Source organism: Falco peregrinus, chromosome 3, assembly GCF_023634155.1.
Source record: "Falco peregrinus isolate bFalPer1 chromosome 3, bFalPer1.pri, whole genome shotgun sequence".
NCBI classification, from domain to species: domain Eukaryota; kingdom Metazoa; phylum Chordata; class Aves; order Falconiformes; family Falconidae; genus Falco; species Falco peregrinus.
In genome coordinates, this window is record NC_073723.1 from 16,278,740 (window position 1) to 16,302,777 (window position 24,038).

The 24,038-nt window shown below is 38.5% G+C and overlaps 1 protein-coding gene across 5 annotated transcripts in view; it reads left to right on the forward strand.

The window, feature by feature from the left end:
• The window catches only part of ASAP1 (ArfGAP with SH3 domain, ankyrin repeat and PH domain 1), a 161,977-nt gene that overhangs the window by 30,110 nt on the left and 107,829 nt on the right, over positions 1-24,038 (forward strand). The window lies entirely within an intron of this gene.

Below are 24,038 nucleotides of genomic sequence, written 5' to 3' on the forward strand. Positions count from 1 at the left end.
TCTGAACTTTAATATTACTGTTGCACTTCTCGGTGGTTTTGGTGTTGGCAGTTGTTGCAGTAGAAAAAAGCGTTAATGTTGGGATTTTTAGAGGGAAGATGAAGGTTGGGTTTTGTTTGGGAGCATTAGCAGAGGTTTTCCCCAGCCACTCGTTAGATCAAGTCAGCACAGAACTCTGGCTGCAGAAACCTGCCAAAGGAGACTTCGCTTAACAAATGAGGTAAGGATGAAGGGATGAATGTGGAGTGAGGAAAATAATAAAACGGAATAGATGGTGGAAGGAGAGGAGCAAAATAGTGCAGCAGAGGCAGTTATACAGACTCGGCACCTCAACCTTGAAGCCTCAGTGTTTGGTTTGTTGTAATGCTTATTGTGTCATTTAAATGTTCATCCTGCTTTGCTGTTGAGAAACTGGAGTGTGAAAACATGTAAACTTCCAGAGCTGGTTTCTGTGGGGTATCAGCCCACTGCATCCCCTTTGAGGTTTCAGTGTGACTTCCTATGGACTGGGTCAGCAGTTACGAGGAAACAGCTTCCAAACGACCCTAAAACAAGACAGCATACAGGTCTTCTTTTGCCCTAGCATAATGATGCTGAAAGAAGACAGTTTTTTTGCTGTTGTTTCATCGATTGCAGTTAGCTGTTGGTTTTGTTTATACACTTCGTTCATCAAGTATTTGTCAGTCCTTCAGGAGCTGGCTGGTATGTAGGAGATGGATTTAATAGATTCTTTTTAGTTTTGCTGAATGTGTTGGCATGAGCAAAGCATTTGGTATGCAAGGACAGAGTATTAATCATGGCATTCTCCTGATAGTTTTGGGTATGGAAAATATAATTCCATAGGGTTAAAATTATTTAATGTTGGCTTAGTAGAAAAACAGTCTACATTCAAAATTTTAACAGCACTGTTGTTTACAATAATCAACTTGTTAATAGAGAGAATGTAAGATTGCATTTAAAATTATATATTTTATTTTTAGTATGTAACCTAGATTAACTTCTGTAACTTTTATGTAACTGTACCTTTTTTTTTTCCTCATGTAAGCAAGCCATGGCTGCTTATAGATTTGTCAGAAATCAACCTGTTTTGGTTTGTGTTTGACAGTATTGCTGCCCCCTGGTCTTAACAATGTGGAATAGGTACAGCCATTGATATACTTAACTAGTGCAGTTGACAGTGTTCATAGAATTAAGTAAAAATATGTATTCTGTCATCACTGGTGACTTCTAGGGTAAAAATACGGTATAGTGCTTTCATGATTTGGGAGATAAATCAGTACAGTCTGAGTGTGGTAATGCCTGTGCAAAGAAAATCAAAATATAGATGATAAATACACAGTGTTCTGTACTATTTGTGTGGATTGTGTATATTTTCAAAGCTTTTATGTTTGATTTGAAAGCAGTAAATCAGAAGAAGAGAGAATAGTGGGTGCTTCTGGTGCTTGCGTTGCTTTTTCTTGAATGTCTTCTGTTTGTATAACTATTTTATGTGCCCTATTTAAACTGTTCGCAGTTTAAAATGATTGTGGAGTTGTTTTGTATTTCTTTATTATCTGCAAATATTACAAAAAAGCTTTATTTGATGGGGAAGAAAAAGATATAAATATGCTTTACTGTTACATACTGCAAAAAATCTGCAACTCTACCAATTTTTTTTTTATTAATTTTCATGGAGAAATACAGATGGTCAGAGTGTGGCAGGACAAGTGCTCTGTTAGTCTTGGTGTTTTTATTGTAGTTGTAGTTTGCATACGCGGTTCTGCTGCTGCTACTTTAAAGAAAGGTTGGTTTCTGTACATCTGCTTACCTAAGGCTGTGATTCATATGAAGCAGGAGATTGAAATTGAATGGTTGAAGTGGCTGTTATGTAGCTCTTATTACTGCTGCTATTGCCCATGCATCGTGGATGACTGAAGAGCTCTTCAAGCAGCTCCTGAACATCAGTTTTGAGCCCACTATATTAAGGCAAAGGGGTTGATCCCATCCTTGCAGCTGTTTGATTTTTAACTTAATGTTGCATGTGGGTTGGAGCCCTCAATGGGCTTTTGCAGGCATTGTCAGGCTCCGCACTGTTACTGTGCTGCAGCCTGAAGTATCTTAGGTCATTTTAAAGCTAACTTAATTCAACACAACCTGTACCTACCTCAGTGGCTATAAGCCAGTTTGTGGATAAACTTACTATTTTCTTTATTCTAAACAAGATTGAGAACTGGAACTATTTTCTGAACAGAAATGGTAGGTAAATTAAACAGATTTAATGAAAGTTAGATTCTTTCATAGCCTCTCAGTTTGGTGTAATTCCTGCCATAGCTAGATCAGTGGTTAGATCGGAACTACCTTTTCATAAAGAATGAAAAAAAAAAAAAATAAAAATAGACTGTTCTGCATGTGGCTGTGTCTGTCTAGTTGCATGAAGGTATTGCAGAATTGTGAATTTACTGTTCCTTAATCACAATTAACAAGTTCTCTGAAATAATATAGTAGATGACGAACTCAGTTGCTGTTTTTTTCACTTGGTTGTCCTCCAGTAGAAGTGCAGTTAGTTAAAGCGGGTGGATTGATACATACTCTCTCCTGGTTGTGACTCTTCTCCTATAACTAAAATTATTTTCAGAGGAGACTTTGGAACCACTTAGATGCAATTTTGGGATGAGTTTCAGGTGAAAAATCAGAGCAGGTATTTTTACCGATTCTGATGACTTGGCATTTTCTAAGTCTTTAGTGGAAAGCCCAACAAAATGCAAAGGCATACCCCCCAAAAATCGGAATCCTAGGAAAGATTCTCCGAAGGACTTCTCTGTGTGTTTGACTTATTTAATAATAATAATTTAAAAAGCACCACAACTACCACCCCCAACTTTATTTAAACCTATTGGAATATTATCAGAGGAGAAAATAGTAAATACATGCTGCAATGTAGCAGTTTATTGACTAGAAAGGTTTCATGCTGTGTTATTTAAACTAGTGAAAATGTTGTAAATTTGCATTTCTTTCCCTTATAAGATGAAAAATCAGATGGAAAAAAAAAAAAAAGACCCTGTCATCTTTGTAGTCAGGCTTGGGAATCTTGCACAATAGTTATCAAAGAACTGCAAGATTATTTTAATAATAATTTTTCTAAAGCATGAGTGTTATCTTATGGCCATCAGTAGACACAAATTTTAAGGTTCACTCTATTGCTAAAGTAATGATTTTTTTTTTTTTTTGTTAACTGATGGGAAGGAACAAAACCATTGTGTTGTAGTCCAGGTCTAGTTTGAGAGAAGTTGCAATCTGTAGTCCTTTATGTGTTGATTTCTTCAGTGTAATGTTACGTTCATGCAAAGAAGACATTTTTAACTTCATATTTCTGCATGTAACTGGGAGAAGTTTTTTAATAATATTCATGTGAAGAGATGGATTATTGCATGTGTAGGTGGGTGGTTAATTACTTTTTTGAGAAAAAAGTTTAAATCCTACGATTGTACACAGATTACAGCATCTTAAAATATAGCCTCTGCTTTGTTCTGGGCAGATGTGCTTTTTATATCCACAATAACTCTGTGATTTGTGTTACTCAACTAGATTTTGAAGAGTTGATTTTAATCCTTTAGCTGATATTACTGTGTGAGCTAGCTGGAATTTTTAAGGAATGATGACATCTGTTCTGAGAATAAGTAGTGCACATGTGGGATCACCGCAAGACTGTCTTGATTGCCCTTCCACTGTGTCCCAGCTCAAGCTGAATGGGCATCTTTGCACTCAAGGGATAACTTGGTTATCATGACCAGGCAGTTCTGAGTCTTTCTCCTGCAGCAGCAGATGTTTTGCAGGACTATCTTGAGATACAGAGGTTAAGCTTAAATGTTTAAATTCCCTTTAGGCAGGCTGGTAGATAAGAAGGGACAGTTAGAAGCTGATGATACAATAAAGAATAGCTGCAGTTGTTTCTGATGCCTGTTTTGCTGTTATAATTTGGTACTACCTGGGCGTCTTTATTAAATTTTATTTATTTCTTTTGGTCTTCAAGGAGAAGTTAAAAACTCAAAATGTGCTTTTTGACAATTAGCTCTTGTCATATGCATCATTTTTAAAACATAAATATTTAAACTGATGAGTATAATGAAATATGGCTACAGATATGTTTGGGCTCTTTCAAAAAAAAACCAACAACCAAAAACAACTAACAACCCAAAGCACCATTCCCTCAATGAGTGTTGCTCATTTTGTGTCTCATTGTGTTGATTTGCTCAAGCTTAGAGGTCTGTTGGTCTAGACAGGTCCTGTAACAGATGCGTGCGTGCTGTGTCAGTGAAAGAATGACTGACTGGTTCCTGCTCAGCCTCGCATATGTTTTGTTGTTGTCAGTGTAAGTCTGGTATAAACTAAGATCACTTGAAAGGGGAAGATTTCTCAATGTTTCTCACCCTGTCATGGACACTTATATAAGGTTAGAGATGGGAAAGGGGAAAGTATGTTTGTTTGTTCTTTCTGTTTTGTCTTCCTTTTTGTTTTCTTTTAAAATAAGTTGTGTATGAATCCTTTTCAGTTTCCTGTATGTAACTTTCCCTTCATGCTTCAGTTTCTAGGAATTTTTCATTTTCTGCTGGGGGAAGGAATTCTGGGACAAGGGTAAGGGTCTGGGGTTTTTCCTCCATATGGTTTTGTAGAAACTTGTGTAGCACTGAAACTGCTATGCAATCAGTTCATCTATAGTGATTTCATATGCTTTTCTACCACAAGACTGTTTTGCAGTGGCAAAGCATTTTGTCAAGAGAGACAGGTGAAACCACTGAAGAGAGCAGAAGCACTTCCATTTAAAATGAACTTTTTGTTTTAGTTGGCATATGTACAGACTTTGTTCCTTAGCTTGGACTGTGAAAACTGGTAAGATCTATTCTGTGTATGTGTCTGAAGAGGAAGAAATTTTTCTATTGATTCTATCACTTCATTTCCCTTGAAGTGTCACCTCTATATAATTACAGCAGGTAAATTGTAACATTCTATTCCTTATCTGTCTTTATTTTTTAAATTAAAATATTTTTTTTATTTTTTGTGGAGGGAATCCAGGAGACTCCAGCAGCACTGGACTTTAAAACCAGCTTTTCCTAACCTTGTGACCCGTGACTTATGGTAGTCAGAAGCAGTCTTGCATCAGAGAGCTTTGTACTTAGGAGTTGATTCTTATGTAATATACCACAAGGAGTCTTCAGTTTTCAATGAAATATGCTTTTTGGTAGCAAACAGTCCTAAAAAAAACAGATAAGAAAAGTTCTTTGCCTAGTAAATGAAACTCAGGATAATTATTGCTGTTCTTACGCTGAATGGCAAATTGCACCAAAGACGTAAAAATGGGTACATGAGCATTCTAAAATTGATGCCAGTGTCAGCTCATGGGTGACTCCTTATCACGATACTGAAAATGTGGTGAAGAAGGAGATTTGACAGCAATACCCTGTATTTACAATAGCATGTTTCACAAAAACACAGTTGAGGATGCTTTTACATTTACTTGCTACAGTACTTATTAATTTAGGATGTAATTGGTTTTACCCTTCATTTGATAGTAGTCAAAACATGGTTGTAGTAAGCAGGCAATCTCCTTTTACAGAAACGTGACTGATGAGAGGAAAACCAAAAAAAATACTCACTGGTACCTCAAAGTTTCAGTCATGGTAGATTGGTTAGCTTTGCTTTTTGAGAATTTGTATTCATTTAAGACATTTTTGAAAGTACTTACTGCTTTTTGGTAGCTCATGGTTTTTTAGGAAAGTAGTGCTTCTTGTTTTGAACTCCCAGCAGGCTGCTTCATGTTTGCTCATCAGTTAGGAAACTGTGAAAGTGCTCTTTGGTGTACTCTGTTCAGTATGCCATTCAGATAAATCCTAACAGAGTGTGTGCCATGTAGTCATGGGAACTTGGGCCCTGATGGAGAAGAGAGACGCTTAAAGTGACATGACTTAATGTTGGTTTTGGCGTTTAGCTTGGAGTTCTGTGGAGATACCTTCTGTAGTTAAAAAGCAATAAAAGGGAGTAAGTTGTTTGAAGGAAAAAAAAAAAGTATGTGTGGGGAAACAATCCACAAAGCCATGTTTGTAATCCAACATGGTATCAGTGAAAGACTGCAGATGAGTGATTTGGAACAGTTAAATTTGTTCATTTCATTTCCTGTATTTTTCTCACTCTAGTGAGCAAAACTCAATTTTCAGAACTATTTTATAATGATGCGAATGAGAGTGCTTGTTAATAATTTTTAAAAACAGATGTGAAACAAATTTATAGAGGAGAACTGTAAGAAAGATCGTAAGATCTTATTTTGAATGGAATAGTACCTTGCAATAAAACTTTTAGACAGAATTGTGCCAAGAATGCTAATTATTAGTATTGTTTCAAGTGCAGAGGTAGGCAATATAAGCATGTTCTGAAAAAGGTGCCCTAAACCAATAGTATATTTTTGTATTTCATGGGAAGATTTTCAGAATCCTGTTAACAGCATATATCATGCTGCTTCTCCTAGAGACTGTTCTGTCAGGTTTGATTGATACTGGCCAGGAGGCCTGAAGTTTATTGGTGAGTGTGAGGGAAAACTCCGGAGATAATTGTGTGAGTTTTCTTTGCTGAAGGACTATGGCTAAGTGCAGCAAACAGTTATTTTATATTTCTAAAGAGACAGTGTTGATCTGCATTTTATATATATTGGGTTTTAAATACCAGTGGGCTAATGCTGAGGTTTTGTATAAGCGTTGTGGCAAGTAAGATTTTTGAGGACAGTGGGTTTCATTGTCATCTTGGGAAACTTTTCCTTCAATGCTTCTGTGAAAAAGCAGCAAAACACTGTTGGGATCCTGTTTCCCCCTTTATACACATAGATGTGCGTATGGGCGTACACATTATGGTTGAGCCAGAGGGTGTATGTTTTTTCTTTAATAGCCATCTCAGTCTTGATCTTACTTGTTTTATCGTTCTTGTAATGATTGTTATCGGGAGAAATACAGAAGTCTTTCTGGTTTAGAAATAGATATTTGCCATACATATAGTCTTGTCTTTTGTTGGTTTTTCCTTGCCTAAGAGCTAAAAATCTGATATGATGTTAGACAAAACTTTCTGCAAAATTAAAGTCTGTAGGACTGCAGGGCCTTTGACGTGGCCTGCTCTGGTAGCCTTCTTCCAGGTTGGTAAGAGATGGACCAGATAAGTGACCTGCAGGGTGGGTGGGATATTGACTGAGTTGCCAAGCCCAGAGGGCGGTGATCACTGAAGCAGAGTCCAGCTGGTAGCAGATTGCAAGTGGCATTCTTCCAGTATCAGTTTTGGGGCCAGTACTGTGTTGTGTCTTTTAATTGTCTGCATGATGGGCTGGAGTATGATCTCAACGAGTATATTTGTATGATACCAAGTTGCTCAATATGCTGGCAGGCAGGGTCATCATTCAGTGGGACCTGGAGAAAGGGTCTGACAGGAGGAGCCTTGTGGGACTCACTGGAGACAAATATGAAATCTTGTGCCAGCGCTGGTTTGGCCCTGTGCAGCGGTACAGGCTGGCTAGAAGACAGGTTTCCAGGATAGGACCTTGGACTTGGGTGGATGAGAAGTTGAATATGTGTTGATGGTGACAAAGGCCAGCAATGAACTGGGCTGTGTTAGTAAGACTGCAGCCAGCAACTGGAAAATAATGGTTCTTCCCCTCCATCCAGCAACTGTGAGGCCATGTCTGAAGTACTATGTTTGGGGTTTGCCAATACATGAGAGAAATTAGATGCTGCTGCAAGTCCAGGTGAGGATCACCAAGATGATTAGGGGCCTAGAACACATCACTTATGGAGGGGAAACAGGATTTCCTCAACCTTAGAAGAGAAGCAAAGGGAAGGTTATACTGTTTTCTTCAAGTATGTAATGGAAGGAAACTGAGAAGGCAGAAATTCTGATATGATTTGAGGGGAGTTTGTGTGTGTAGTGTTTGTGGTTTTTTTATTATTATTATTTTGGGGGTGGTTTTGTTTGTTTGTTTTGAATCATGAGTCTGATGAACAGGTGCCCAGAGAGACTGTGGAACCTCTGTCCACAGAGACATTCAGAACTCTATTTGACTGTAGAAGTAGTCCTTAAAATAGTTTGGACTGCATAATTTAATCTTTGAAAAGATATGCAGACGGAGTAAAGTGGTTATTTACTTTCATGAACGTGTTTTTTGTTTTTTTTCAGTTAAAAGTTACACTGAAGTTATTCTTGGCAAACTGGCGCATTTAAACCTAATAAAACTGATGTAATCAAAGTAGATAACTTTTTTTTTTCTTCAATGAAAGACTTCTTTAATAGAGGAAATGGGATACTAGCATTTTTACAAGCCTGTTTTTCAGAATGTTTATCAAATTTGGAGTATTGTATGAATTTTAAGAATAACTTGAGTAGTTACTGTTTGACAAAGATACAGTTCTTTTTAAATGATCGACGTGCACCTCTGGAAAGTCAGCTAATTTATTCTGCAAAGGAATGACTGTATTACAGTTCAAATGTCTCTGCTGGATTAACTTTACTTCTATGAGGAAGATGATCTGAATTATAAGTTCTAGAGCTCCTGCCTTGTATTTAGTTCACTGATTTCCTTTCCTTTTGTGTTATAGTTTACTTTTCTGGTAAATTATCTCTCAAATTTTTGATTCATAAAGCAAGACTTTGGTTTTGAAGAGGGAAACAATATGATGTTTCTTGATATTAAACTTAATCTTTTCCATAGCACTTCAGAAAAAAACTTCTTTGGGATCAGAGATGAGAAGGAATAGTGTCTAACAGGTATTTTTGCCAGAAGAGTTTATGAAACTACTAGGATTTAGATATCCTATTTTGTTTAGATTCTTAAGACTTCATTTCATATAATATCTCAGGTTGGAAGAGACCCATAAGGATCATCAACTCCCTGTTCCTCGTGAGACTAAACCATTTGACTAAGAGCATTGCCCAGATGCTCCTTGAACTCTTGGAAGGCTTGGTGCTGTGGCCACTTCCAGGAGAAGCCTTTTCCAGTGACTCATCACCCTCTCAGTGAAGAACCTTTTCCTAATGTCCAATCTGGAATTCCCCTGATGCCGCTTCATTCTGTTTCCTCATGTCCTATCACTGGTCACCAAGGAGAGGAGATCAGCACCTCGCCCTCCATTGCCCCCCTTGAGGAACTTGTAGACTGCCATGAGGTCACCCCTCAGCCTTCGGTTCTCCAAGCTGAACAAACCAAGGTGGTGAAAATCCTTTAGGGCAAGACTTCCAAGGAGTGGCTGAGGTCACTTGGTCACCTTGCTCTGGACACATTCAAATAGTTTAATGTCATCATATTGACGCACCCAAAACTGGACTCTGTTCTTGAGGCGGGGCTGCATCAGTGCAGTGTAAAGCTGGACAATTGCCTCCCTTTATGGGCTAGCTATGCTGTGCTTGATGCGCCCCAGGATGCAGTCAGCCCTTTAGGCTGCCAGAGCACACTGTTGACTCATATTCAACTTGCTGTCAACCCAGACCCCCAAATCTCTTCTCGTGGGGCTGATTTCCAGTCTCTGTCCCCCAGTTTGTATGTAGAACTAGGATTACTCTGTCCCAGGTGGAGAATGTAGCACTTGTTCACGTTAAACTTCATACAGTTCGTGATTGCTCAGCTCTCCAGTCTATTCAGATCTTTCTGTAAGGGGCCTCCCTACCCTCAAGGGAGTCTACAGCTCCTCCTGCTTTAGTATCATCAGCATACTTAATGTACATTTGATTCCTGCATCCAGATCATTTATAGAAACATCAGAGTGCTGACACTAAATTTGAGCCCCAGGTGACTGGCAACCAGCCTGATGTAACCCAGTTACTAAAACTCTTTGAGCCTGACCCCTTAGCCAATTGCTCATCCAGTGTATAGTGGACTTGCCTAGCTGTGTGCTGGACACTTTGTTCGGAAGAATACTGTGAGAGACAGTATCAATAAAATCCCAAACCACCACATCCACTGGCTTCCCTTGGTCAAGTAAATGGATGGTCTTGTCATAACAGGAAATTAAGTTGGTTAAGCAGGACTTTTCCCTTGTGAACCCATGCTGGCTGTGACCAATGGCTGTGTTGTCTCTCAAGTGTTTTTTCAATAACTCCCAGAGCAATCTTCATAATTTTACCAGGCACTGAAGTGAGACTGGCAGGCCTGTAATTACTAGGGTCTTCCTTCTTACTCGTCTTGAAAACTGGGACAACATTTGCCAGCTTCCAGTTGACTGGGACCTCTCCAGACTCCCAAGACCTTTGAAAAATAATACAGAGGTCCTTCAGTGACACTGGGCAGCTCTTTCAGTACTCTGGGATGAATCCTGTTGGGCCCCAGAGACTTAAGCACAACCAGCTGGAGTAGCAATAAGTTCAGAGTTGGCTAGTTTGTTTAAAACAAGATGGAACCCCCCTAATGATTGCATGAAACTCACTTAACATTTTTGTTATACTTTGCTCCTGATAGAGTTATGTCAAAGTTTCACATTTTATTTACATCTAATTTAGAATTCAGAAATTTTCATGTTAAGCATATTGTTGAGAAAGTGTTTCAGTAATTAAATTTCAGTGTGTATGCTTTTGATGCTATTGAGAGAATTGGGTTTTGTTGTATTCCAGTCATTTTAGAATGAGACTGTCGTGTTACTGCTGCGTGTAGAAACTTGGATTTCTGAGATACTTTGGGTTTCAGTTAATGAAGACTATTTTTGCCCAAGTAATATTTAGATTATTACACTTTTCTGGAAAAGTGTTCTTTTGCTGCGCTCAAATTTGGCTTGCATGGCATTTTTGTAGAGCTGTTTTTGGTAGTTCTTAAGTCATGAAAGTGACATGTAGCACTACGTCACATTTAGTAGCACTGCTTGCTAATAATTGTAGAATGGTTTGGGTTGGAAAGGACCTTTAAAGATCACCTAGTCCAACCCCTGTGCCAAGGACAGGGACATCTTTCACTAGATCAGGTTTCTCAAAGCTCTGCCCACCCTGACTTTGAATACTTCCCATGATGGGGCATCTACCACCTCTCTGGGCAACCTGTTCCAGTGTTTCACCACCCTTATTGTAAAAAAAAATTCTTATATCTAGTCTGGATCTACCCTCTTTTAGTGTAAACATTCCCCCTTGTCCTATCACTACAGGCTTTGCTAAAAAGCCTGTCCCCATCTTTCTTATAAGGCTTCTTTAAGGATTGAAAGGCTGCCATAAGGTCTACCCAGGGCCTTCTGTTCTTCAGGCTGAACAACCCCAACTCTTTCAGCCTGTCCTCATAAGAGAGGTGCTCCAGCCCTCTGACCACTTCCGTGGCCCTCCTCTGGCCCTCCTTTTACAGGTCTATGTTTTGTGCTGGGGCCTCCAGAGCTGGATGCAGGACTCCAGGCAGTCTCATGAGAGCAGAGTACAGGGGGGAATCATCTCCCTCGAGCTGTTGGCCATGCTTTGTTTTATGCAGCCCAGGACACAGCTGGCTTTTTGGGCTGCAGGTGCACATTGGTGGCTCATGTCTGATTTTTTTTTTTTAAAACTGTCCATGAGTATTCTCAAGTCCTTCTCAGGGCTGCTCTCAATCCATTCATCCCCCAGTCTCTTGATACCTGCACCTCAACCCAGGTGCAGGACCTTGCACTTGGCCTTGTTGAACATCATGAGCTTCACTTAATCCCATTCCTTAAGCTGATCAAGGTGCCTCTGGATGGCATCTTTTCCCTCTGGTGTATCAACTGTGCCGCTCAGCTTGGTGTGATCTGCACGCTTCCTGAGGGTGTACTGAATCCCACTGTAAATGTCATTAATAAAGATATTGAACAGTACTGGTCCCAGTATGGGCTCCTGAGGGACGCCAGTTGTTACTGGTCTCCATTTGGACACTGAGACATTGATTCAAACTTTTTGGATGTGGTCATCCAGCCAATTCCTTAGCCGTTGAATAGTCCATCCATCAAACCTGTCTCTCTCTCAGGTAGTGACAAGGATGTTGTGTGGGAGTATGTCAAAGGCCTTACAGAAGTCAAGGCAGATGACATGAAAGTATGTAAATGTGATGCTCACGGCAAAACAAACAAGGCCATTTTAATAAATACTTCTACATGTCAGTGTCATTGTCTTGAAAGTACAATACTATGAAAGTAGTTGTGCTGTTGTTTTATCCAGTGTGTATCAAGGAAGTGAAGACAACTGTTAGAAAAATGTAACAGTGATGTTAAAACAGACTTTAGACACTTTTGTTCAGTGATGATAGAATGCCTGTTTACAACCTTCAAGAACTATTTATTTGTTAACTGTCAATTTATGAAGCTGTTGAATTTTAATAAAGTTGAATGATGCTGGGATGGGTCTGGGAAATTTAAGTCCATTGACATGTTGAGCAGTCCCTTCCATGCTTAGCATGTTGTTGTCTGGGAACTCAAGAAAAGTGGTCTGTAAAGTATAACAGAATGTGTAAACTCTGTGCCAGCCTTTGCCACGTTGTAAGCGTGCAGGACCATCATGATGGTCCATTCCTGTGTTCTTAATAATGTGATGTACAATGGTGGTGGTAAGTGTTCTTGAGGTGAGCAGGAATGGGTGGCTTTTAATGGAGAAGCTTAAATGTAAGATATACTGACATTCTTGTTGGTTATGTTTTATTTTGTATTTTTCTTCCCTCACTAATTGTCAGAATTCTGGCGAAAATTATAAAACCAAGAGTAATGATGCTGTGACAATGCAAGTGGGGTATCCTGACTATGTCTGTTGTCCAATGCAAGCTTTTATGCTAGAGGAATGCTTATACTATCTGTATTAGTCATTAAGATGGAACTCATAACAGACAATGAGTGTGGCTAACTATAAAGAGAGAAGTGAATGAAATTGCCTTGAACGTTTTGACAAAGCTGTTTGTGTTTACTGTAAAACTGATCTTGCACACTGTGTTTTTCTAACCTTATAAATTATGCTTTGATTTGTTTTGGAAATTGTTTTTCATGTGAGGGAGGCCTTGCCAAAATTAAGCTTTTATGATTTAATTTGGGAAAAAATACTTAGACAAAATAACCCTATGCCTTACAAAAATCAGAATTGTATTATAGTTTTTTTAGTATATTGTAATGTCTGCAGCATCTGTATCAGTGTAATTTTTTTGGGGGTGTTTTGTGGGAGTTCTTCTGGTAATTGCCCCCCCCCCCCCAGCGTCTTCAGGGAGGGATGAAAAAAGCCTGCAGAGGCTCTTTGTTGTGAAAACCTACTTAAATTAGTTTTCAGTGTTATGATACCAAGGGTGTTGGTGTGCAGATTTGAAAAAATGGTGGGATTACGTAGCTGATGTGATTTAAGTATGCAAGGGATGTAATGTCCTGTGGGGTGGGGTCACCTGCAGAAGCTTGAGTGCCCAAAATATTGTCTGCTCACTAGTACGGTTACAGGGAAAGAGATGCTAGCCTTCTTTAAAACCTCCCTTTTAAAAATGTTTATAGTCCTCTAGTGGTGGTTTTGTTGCCAAGCTAGTGTTGCTTTCACAGGAAGTGCTTGGAAGGAGATCTTGTTTAAACTGGCAGAGAAAATGTGAGAAGAAATGCATATTTTTTTTTTTTCATTGCTGACACTTTGCAGGTTGGTGAAGCTCTTTGTCATAGGTGATACTGACTTAAACCCTCAAATTCACTGCCTGCCCTTCCTTATCTCCCCATTTCATCTGAAGTACTTCAAATGCTTGCTTACTTGCTTTGTTCCATCATTTTTAGGATAGGTTCTTCAAAAATAGTGTTGTCCCTGGGTATGATACTTTCTGGTTAAAATATCTGTAACAGTGTTGCTGTACTTCAGCAAAGCCTAGTCTATGTACAGAAATCATTTGTAGTTTAGTATAGCTTCCTATTTTTCTCAACTTTCTTAATTGGGCAACAAGTTGCAGCAAAGCAGCTTCCTTTAAATTGAGTCAGTGAATATTGTGCATATTCTAAATATGGAAACAACTAATGTCTCTTTGAATCTTACAAAATGATTGGATATTTTTCTATAGTTTTAATATTTGCATGGAAAGCCAAGCTTGGTTGCAAATAAGCAATTACCTGCCTTTCTGTGCATTCCTCTTCAATTTCACTGGATTTATTTTTTGTTCTCTGTTGCTGTCTTTTGATGGTAACAATAAAGAGCTGTTCTACCTTATACTTTCCCCAGTCACTACCTTTATTGCTGCATGTCATATAACTTGTTCCTACAAGTAATGGTACTACTTCATTGGGTCCAGATGTGTGTACTGCTATCCTAAGATAATTATACAATAAAATTGATGTGTAGAAGTATTTATTAAAACAGTCTCATTTATTTTGCAGTGAACATTGCATAGTGTGATTATTTTTATAATACAACTATTTCTTTGAAACTCTGTGTGTGTATGTCTGTGTTTGCCTTAAAAAAAGCAAAGGGAAATAGGGAAAGTCAGTACAGGCAGTCTAGCTAGGTGCAGAGCATAGTTCATACTATAAACCTTGGAAACTACGACTGATACGGGGATTAGTGTGAAATCATTGATTGTGAATACAAAAGAATGAATGCATACTCATGAATACAAAAGACTGAATTACTGGATGGAGTGGTGATACTCTGCTGATAGTTGTAGTGTGCTGAAAGCACATGTACAATATGTACAAAGATATTTGAACGGATGCCTCTTCTCTGGTAGAATGATTTTGCCCATTATAAACATGCAGGCTGGACCTTTGTCCGTTTGCCAAAAGTTAAACCAGAAAGCTGTGATTTATGACTTGCTCAACAAGGCGTTTTGGAATATCTTTCATCAAGTTGCTATACGAATCTCTAATTCTGAAACAATCCCATAATCTGTGGTGGAGGAAGAAAACCTGAACTTTTTTCATCATAAAGCAATGCACAGTAAAGCTGGAGCTTTGCCTGAGACTTTAAAAGTAAGTAGATGCACCTGTAGAGAACACATTAGGTGCAAGAAACATGCTATCTGTGATTCCAGAGTATGAGTGCAGTGCAGTGCTTGAAGGACTTCCCGCTCAGTGTGGACATGCACTGTGCTACCAGCCTGCTGCGTAGTTACACCACATCAAGAGTTTCTGGTGCTTCTGTTGGAAGAATTTGCAAAGAAGTTACAGCTTGACCATGATTGACAATTTTTAAATAAAGATTAGATCACTCTTAAAACCACTCTAGATGAACCTATGTTTTGATAAGGTGAATTTTTAACTATTGCTTATACGGGCTGTAAGACTTTTTAGTGTTATTTCCTGTCCAGCTGCAAAAACCTGTATGCAAAGTGAGCAACTGCAGTAAAAAGAAATGAAGATGTCTTTGTTGGTTGAATGCTAGATAAGTGAGTTTCATCCCTGTCTGGTTAATGAATCTGCTTGAGATATTAGAAAAGTTATGTAAACAACACATTTTGCAGGTGACCAGTAATTGGGATTTCATAGCTTTTGAGAGTTTGCCTTGAAGTTGAGTAGTCTAGTTGAATTAAAAGAATATTGAGGTCTCCAATTGAAGACAATTTAATCTATTCATTGAACATAAAAAATTTTATAAAATGCTTGTGTCCTGTGTACTTAACGTTAATGGAGGGTTTTAACCCTAAGCTGTCATCTTACTTTTGACAGGGGTGCAGGCAAATTCATTCATATTGTAAAGCTCTGAGATTATAGTAGAGCCTTGTAAAACTCCAAGAGGAAATTTAGTATTTCTGTGGTCAGAGTGGGGTTTGACCAGCATGTATTTTTAACAGGAAGGAAAAAGAATGCAAGCCTAGAAGTGTATGATCAGAGCAGGCTGAAAATGCTTTAAAAAGGAGTTCACCACACAGCCTTTATACAAGATGTGCCAGAATAAGTTAAACCAAAAGGCTATAGAGACTCATGGTCATTTAGTGGCACAGTATAGAGGTGTGTGTCTTATGGTATCATGGTAAGATGTGAATGGAGCCTGCAGTTGGGCTTCTGTGTTCTATATTAACCTTACTGTTTTACCCTTTGTGTGAGGGTGTATACACACCTATCAGTGAAAAAAAATACAAGCGTACCTCAGTGCAAAACTGTCATGTGAATGGAGCTTCTTTTCTGTTTCTGTGCTATAGTTTTTGGCCCACTAAGCAAGGCAGATGTAGCATGTAGAGAAACGGTGCTCTTTCTTTAGCAGTATAGGCATTTCATTTGAATCAAGCTGATGCATAAAGAATAGGCATTGCCCTGAGCATATCACTTCTCTGCTGAAACTTAGACAGTCGATCAGTTTAGGGTGGTATAGAATCATAGAATTGTTCAGGTTGGAAGGGACCTCTGAAGATCATCTAGTCCAACCCCCTGTAGTGAGCAGGAACATCTTCCACTAGATCAGATTCAGTGCTTGGGTTTTTTGGACTACAGTGTAGTCCAAACAGGCTTCCAGTAATCATTGGTTATATTTGTGTTGGGCTTTGGTTTTGTGAGTTAATGTTCAGATCCATTTTGAGCATTCTTAGGAAGCTTTCAGTTTAGTTTGAAGAAGCCTTACTTACTATGTTGCTAAAAGTAAATGTGGTCAAACACATACTTTTTACATTGTAGATGGCCTTTACAGCCTGGTTTGGATCTACTGTTCTGCCACGCTGAGTTTGCAGCCTTTGAAGCATTTTTTTCCCCCTTTCTTTTCCTTTTAATGATAGGATTGAAAAAATGGAATTCAAAGATGTGTTGGTTGAAAAGATAGTTTGTCTAGACAAACGAAAAGGCAGACAGGAGAATGACAGGTCAAAGGCAGACAAACTGATATGCTCCTGAAGTGCATATGATATATTGTGATGGATTTGCTGTCTTGGACATTTCTTTCAAAAAAATTGCATGAGCCATATGATAAGAATAAAGCAAAAGGTAGATCATGAAAGGTTATGTTCATGCTTCAGGAACTGCTGGGGACCAAATACAGTTTAGTACTTAAGCTGACGTATCCTGTTACTGCTCCAGAATGTTGGAGGCAGAAAACTTTTCAGTTTCAACTGAGGAAAGAGGAAGTGATGTTTAAAAACTTCAGCAGTATTAAACTTGAGCAGTATTTTATAATGAATTTATGAATTTCTGCTCTGACTTTGAGCAGAACATTTGGATGGTACTGATTTGTAGCCCACAGCGAACAATTTACCTATAGATAAAAATTTACTTACAAGATTTACTTAAGATTTAAGTATATTTGCTACTGACTATTAAATTCTTACAAGGAGAAAAATCCTTTCTTTTGCTGACTCAGGTTTTACATTGTTGTTCATGCTTTCCACCCAGTTTTCCATCTTTCTGTTGTATCTTGTCCCTTCTTGAGGGGCTTGATGTTAACTGATACCAGATCTGTGTGAAAGGCTTTTAAATGCTTCGCTGCTTGTAGTAAGATCTCCAAAAGACCTGCCTAACAGCCCTTCCTATAAAAGTGCTTTTATTTTGCAGAAGTGCAGTTGTTATTCACAACTTAGTAGGTTCTGTTTTGCTGGGTAGTTTGTTCTGAAAGACAATAAATGTCCCTCTAAACCGTACTAGTTATAACTTCTATTCTGTTATCCTTTTTTTGTAGGTGTTTTAACTTAAAACTTCTCAGACTCCCTGGCTTATGTGAATATGACAGTCTGTATTGCGAAACGAGAAAGGTGGATTGGTAGAAATTGAAACACAATGTGTGGGTTGAGAAATGTAGTTGAATTATGTGCTATGGTTGAAACAGTAAAAAGTTTATTTGCACAAGATATTCTCAAAAGTTTTCTAGGTTGTCAGTTTCTTTCACCAGAAACTACCAACACATTGAGTCAAACCACAAGTTCACCTAACCCTGTATCTTGCTTTTTAACAGGCATGATCAATAGCAGCTTCCTTGGGGAGATCACTAAGAGCAGGGCAACTTGCTGTGATACTATTCCAACAATTTGCAGCTCTGAAGTTTTCTGAGCTGAAGGTGATGAACTATTAAACACACAGATGTCTTGGATATCCCTCTTATTAATTACGTGAGTTCAGAAAGAATTTTTTAGCATCCATGGAAACGTAAATTTTGCAGCTTACCTAGGTGGTGTTTAGGGCAAAACCCAGACTTTTAAATGAAGCCTGCATCCTGATGATATAATTTGTGTCATTAGTTTCAATAGCATGAGAAAATAAGTAATCAATCCCTGTTTATTTCTTCTGTCCCTTTCAACTTGTAGACTTCCCATGTTCTATATCGGTCATTTCTTCTTGATGTTGAAGAATCTTAGCATAGGTACGTTTAACCCCATCTCTCTTAGGAAATGGTAGATTTGAGGCATATGATTGAGAGGGGAGACACAGCAGAATTAAGACAAGCTTTTTGATTAGAAGGTGTTTGAAAAATATACTAGGTGTTATGCATTTAGAAATTTCTTTACTGTAAGTCTCCTGTTTTGTTATTTTTACACTTAATTTGCAGAGTACCTGTGTGATATCCTTATTTGACCCTGACTTCAGCTTGTTGAAGGATGTTGTCTTTTATTAATCTCCTTTACTGGCTCTTTTGTCTTTGTGGTCTTTCTGAAATGAAAGGCTGTCATTTACTTAGGTACAGTCACTTACCATGTTATTGTCAAAAATCAGAGGTTGTATATCAAGGAGAATGGGCGAAGATTTCCTTCAATATACCTTGCTGAAACACTATAATATTAGAAAATTATATGTGAATACTAATTGGGTACAGCTACATATTTATAATGTTTCAGGAGACTGCCTCACATTAATTTTAATGTATTTTCAGAAAAGCGTGTTTCCAAATAAAGTTACAATTGGGTTAATAATGTCTATGGTAGTACATTTTCAAGACGAAAGACCTTTTTAAATAGCTGGCATCTGCTAAAAGCATGTATGAGACACTTATGGAGGAATTTTAATTAGAATTACAGTGAAGACACCAGCATCTAAATTTCCTTTTATTATTTATTTGAAGAGGTTCTGACACTGGCTGGTAAATGGGATCAGTGATCATGTTTTCCATGCATTGGCCCTGTCCATTGAGCTGATATTCAAAATGTCAGGAAACTTCCTTCTTTCCCTGCGGAAAATTAGACAACATTTCTATGGGAAAGCTAATATTAGAATATCCTGCTACAGAGAAAAAAAGTCTTAAGTGCTTTCTTACATCATATGAGAATTGGGCAGATGTTTGCTTCAAAATAATGAAAAGTACTTAAAGCCAGAGTAATTAATTCAGTAAAATGAGGGATAAAGTTCACGGTGTGCCTGCTTTTTGTCTTACCTGCTTGGATGAGTTAAATTAAAAATAAACCAAAGCCCTTTATTTTTTACAGTGTTGTCCTTGTGTCTTTACTGAGAAGATTTTGGCTGCTTTTTTTACCTCAGTACATGGCTGTCAGGCAGAGTCTTTACTGCAGCGCTGCTGGAGCATGCATTAACCACATGAGTGCCTGCACAGGAAATGGAAACTTTCTTGCATGCACTGCAAGAGAAGTTGTGGCATTGGTTGTGTAGGTGGCATGGCTGGTGTGAAGTTCTGCCTCTTGACAGCAAGAACATGCCTTCTCTGCTCCCCTCCAGAATGGGCTTGAGATGGGGGAAAAGTCAGGTTACCAAGCATCAAGTAGAGATGATCAGTTCAGGATTTAAAAATATGTAGCAGACATATTTTTAACAGTTAACTAACAGTTAGTTAACTGTTAGTGGAAGAAAACGGTAACTTTGGTTTTTCATGTTGCCTTTGGGGTTGTTTTTCTTGATATTTTTGTTTTGATCACTTGTGTAGTAGGCATGGAAGAAGTAAAAGGTGTAGTCCTCCAAGTTTAATTTGGTAACCAAGAAGTTTCTTTGTTTCAATACGCATCCTTAAATCAAGAGGTAAGAGCACCGCTGTGCTGGTGTTACACAATTCCCCTTCTACTTGCAGTGTTTAGCAGAAGTGGCCTTTGCTACTGCCCTTCTTCCCCAGCCTGCTTTTCTTGACTTGTGTGCCCAGAACAGGGAGTGGGCAGCACTGGACTGCTGTGCTGTAGCAGGGGCTTGTTCCTTGGCTCTTACTGTGAAAAAATGAGATTGCTTGCCTCTCCTTGCTTTTATTCCTGTTGGCTGGATGTTAGTAGTTCTTTTCTAATAGGATATTTGTTTCCTGAGCTGGATGTTTTGGCTGCTGGTTTTTAAGGGTGAAAAAAATACCCGAAGGCACCTATCCCCCAGGTGGCATACTGCTGGAAATGCAAAATGATGCAGTTCTGTGAGAAGAAAAAGGGATGAAAAGGGAGATAAAGTTCTTTATGCTTGGTGGGGCCATATACTTCTACGTTATCTTCAGCATGGGATGCTCCTCATCTTGTTTCTTCTTTTCTATATAGAGATAGCAAAATGTGTCATTAGATTTAACTAGGAATTTGTTTGAGGCCTGAAGGTACTGAGAGTATAGGGGGTTTGGGGGAGCCTTTGATGTTCATTAGGGAGTAGTTCTGTTTCTGTGGCAGGCAATGTTTACTTTATCCTGTTGCTTTTTTGTTGTTTCCTTTGCAAACTGCAGTCTTACTGTTTCTTTACTTTCTTCTGTATCTGCTACTGTTTCTTATTTCGCTTTTCTTTCCCAGAGAAGCTCTTAGGCTTTAGAAAACTTGGTTATCTTGACTTCTGTGGAACTTAACTTAATGCAAGGGAAAATGGAATTTTATTAGTGTTCTTTTTATTTTATACAAAGGACTAATTTTTTACTTAACAGCATGTTAGTATTTAAGTGGCATATGAAGGGATAGGTTATCCCCATAGGGTCATTAAAGCCAGTATGTAAAATATTACAGTCTTCATGTCATGCTCTGGTCTTTTTTTTTTTAATTATTTTTATTTTTCTTATGATAGACAGTAAATTGTAAGTTAATTTTATTTCCTGTTTATGTTCTGAGTATTTCAGTGTTTCCTTTTCAGGTAATTTTAAATAAATGTTTGGGTTTTAAGTCTAATGGAATCTCTTCACAGTTTTGAGAGACAACTCCACAAAATTAGCAGAACTTATATTTGGTGTCATAATTAAACTAAATTACTGTTCAGGAAGAAAAAGAGTAGTTATTCCTTGGAAGCCATCACTATAGCAAATGGCAACTGTTACTGTATTTTTAGATTGCATAGATTTGTCTGGTACTTGCTTTTTACTGTGTTCCTCAGTCTCAATACATTTAAACCTCTCTAGACTATTTCTAGAATCTAGAAATATGAATATTTCTATATGAAATAATGCGGGTAAGCCAGTACTTCAGCCAGGTGTCATGTGTGCTTACTAAACAGATTAAAAGACACTGAAACAGAGAAAGGAGCTTGCACAGAAGGTCAGAGTATTGTGATAATAATGAAACACCTATGTAATATGTATATGAAGTTACCAGGCTTCAGCTTAAGGCCAGAAGTAAAGATTACTAGGTGTGATTGATAGGAGAGTTGCTGTTTGAAGGTTGATAAACAAACTAGATTCCTGTTCTGTAATGGTGTTATGACCCAGGCCGGCCTTAATAGGTCACAGGGCACCACTGCAGCGGCAGCTGGGAACAGTTGTTTTCAACCAGTGATACCACTGAGATGTTGCAGGTTGTCTTAAGAGAAGTCATGTCTTCTAAGGATTCTCATTAGCCTTTCATGTGTGTAGTATTTTCTGTTTGTTAATGAACAGCATTTACTGATTGTTACAGCGTTTCATTAAAAGGGATTGTAAGGAACATACCTGAAGAGCTTTAACCCAGTTCATGGAAGTGATTAATTTTCATGCTGAAGTTGAATGAATGATAAATTAAATGAGAAATGAAATTGTAAAATATTTTTAAAATTACTCCGAAGATGAAAGACTAAATCAACAGTCCCTTATAACTAAAAAAATGTTGCCAAATTTCTTGGGTCTGTTGTCGAATTTGAGCTGGCTCTGTGCAACGTGGAGGCAGCTTGTGGTGTCTTCTCACAGAAGCCACCCCTGCAGCCCCTCTCTGCTTCCCCACCCTGCAGCTACCAAAACCTTGCCACATAAACCCAATATGCAGAGTAGGACATCTACCTAGCAGTAAAGTTATTTTAATATTGAATTTGAAAATGTCCTTACCCAAATTGTGGTAACAACAACTGTCAGATGTGGTTGTCGATTAGCAAATAGAGTAGTGAAAGACTGATCAAAACATGCCTGACATCAGCATGCGTTTTGATAGTGTAATGCTTTTTGTAAGATCCCAACAAGAAGTTGCCTAGAAGTATTTGCCAGGAACAAGTTAGACTGATAAGTGTACTTAAAGGTGTCCTGGTTTCAGCTGGGATAGGGTTAATTTTCTTCCTAGTAGCTGACACAGTGCTGTTTTTGGATTTAGTAGGAGAGTAATGTTGATAAGACGCTGATGTTTTAGTTGTTGCTAAGTAGTGCTTACTCTAAGTCAAGGACTTTTCAGTTTCCCATTCTCTGCTAGTGAGCAAGTGCACAAGAAGCCAGGAGGGAGCACAGCCAGGACAGCTGACCCAAACTAGCCACAGGGATATTCCACACCACAGAATGCCATGCTCAATGTATAAATTGAGGGGAGTTGGCCAGGGGCTGCCAGTCACTGCTCTGAACATAGGTCAGCTGGTGGTGAGCAATTGTATTGTGCATCACTTGTTTTTCTTGAGTTTTATTCCACTCTCTCTTTTTCCTTTTCCTTAAAATGGTTATTATTAGTATTTATTATATTTTATTTCAATTATTAAACTATTAATAACTCAACCCACAAGTTTTACCTTTTTTTTCCAGTTCTCCTCCCCATCCTACTGTGGAGGGGTGTGGAGTGAGCAAGTGGTTGCATGATACTTAGCTGCTGGCTAGGGTTAAACCAGAACAAAAGGGTTGTTAGATCAGTCCTTGAGGATTATTGCACGTATAGCAAGTTTGACAATTTTGGGAGAACTAGGCTTTCAATGCAGTTGGTCTGAAAGAGTATAATAAGTGCAATGCATTTAGGAGTTGCTGTGCGTGCCTTGTAGACTTTGCAGAATGGATGTAATGAGCAGGTGCTGAAGTCCAGATTCCTGAGTATGTACAGGACCAGCAGGAGTTTCTGCTACTTGTGTTTTGAGCCAGTACTTACATTGGGTCACAAAACCTCTGGAAATCCAGACAGCTGCAGAAAATCCTTAGCGTGTGTGGGCACAATTGCCAAGTTTCTTAGCCTGTCATACCACTTCACTGCTTAGACCATTCAGTTGTAATGGGAGCTTCTGATAACCCCTTGAATGATCTGTAGGATATAATAGGCAGCTGGAGTGTTTGGTAACATGCCCTTCTTTGGTAATTTGCTACATGGTAGAACGAAAAATTTATTATGGTTTCTTTACCTTAAAATTACACTCAACTCGAACCCAGGATAAAATTTAGTGCAAGTTTAAAGTATTCATCATGACTTTGAGAATGGACAACACTGTTGCAGATGTTTCTAAAAGATGTACTGAAAAAAATGGGCGAATAATACTTAATCGAGTTGCACCTGACTCCATTTAGAGCTATTCCTCCCTCTCTCAAGTTAGCACATGGAGTCAGCTGAAGAACTGTCTGTCCTGGATGCTTTCTTTCATCCTACCTCCTGCTGCACCTGGTAGAAAGCACAGCCAGTCTTGGTGCAGAGTGTTTGTGTGTATGGCTAATCTTTTCCTTGAAGTTGTGGGTGGAAAAGAGGGAGGGGTCTAGACTTTTAATCTTTCTCCATTTTTTTTCTTTCCTCCTTGGAGATGCAGATATGGGTCAAGGTATCTTGCAAACTAGCCTGCCATATTTGACAGGCTGATTAACAGATGTTTGCCTGAATGTGGTAAAATTTTCCAGTCTCTTTTTGTGACTTGCTAAGTATGCTATGCTGCAAAGTCTTTCTGATTTAACCTTTTCTTTTTTCTGATGGAACAGACTCTGTTTCTCTATACAGCAGTGATCATACCCCATTCAGTACCCTGGATAAAGGTGATGGCTCAGGTGATAGTATTTACAGGGAAAGCAAAATAGTGGACAGCTAGTTTTTCATCCCCTTCTGTCAGTAGTTTGGGTTGATTGGGCTCCAAGCTGACAGTTATGTTTCATCTTTGGAGTGCTTAAAAGATACCTTTAAGGTGGGTATG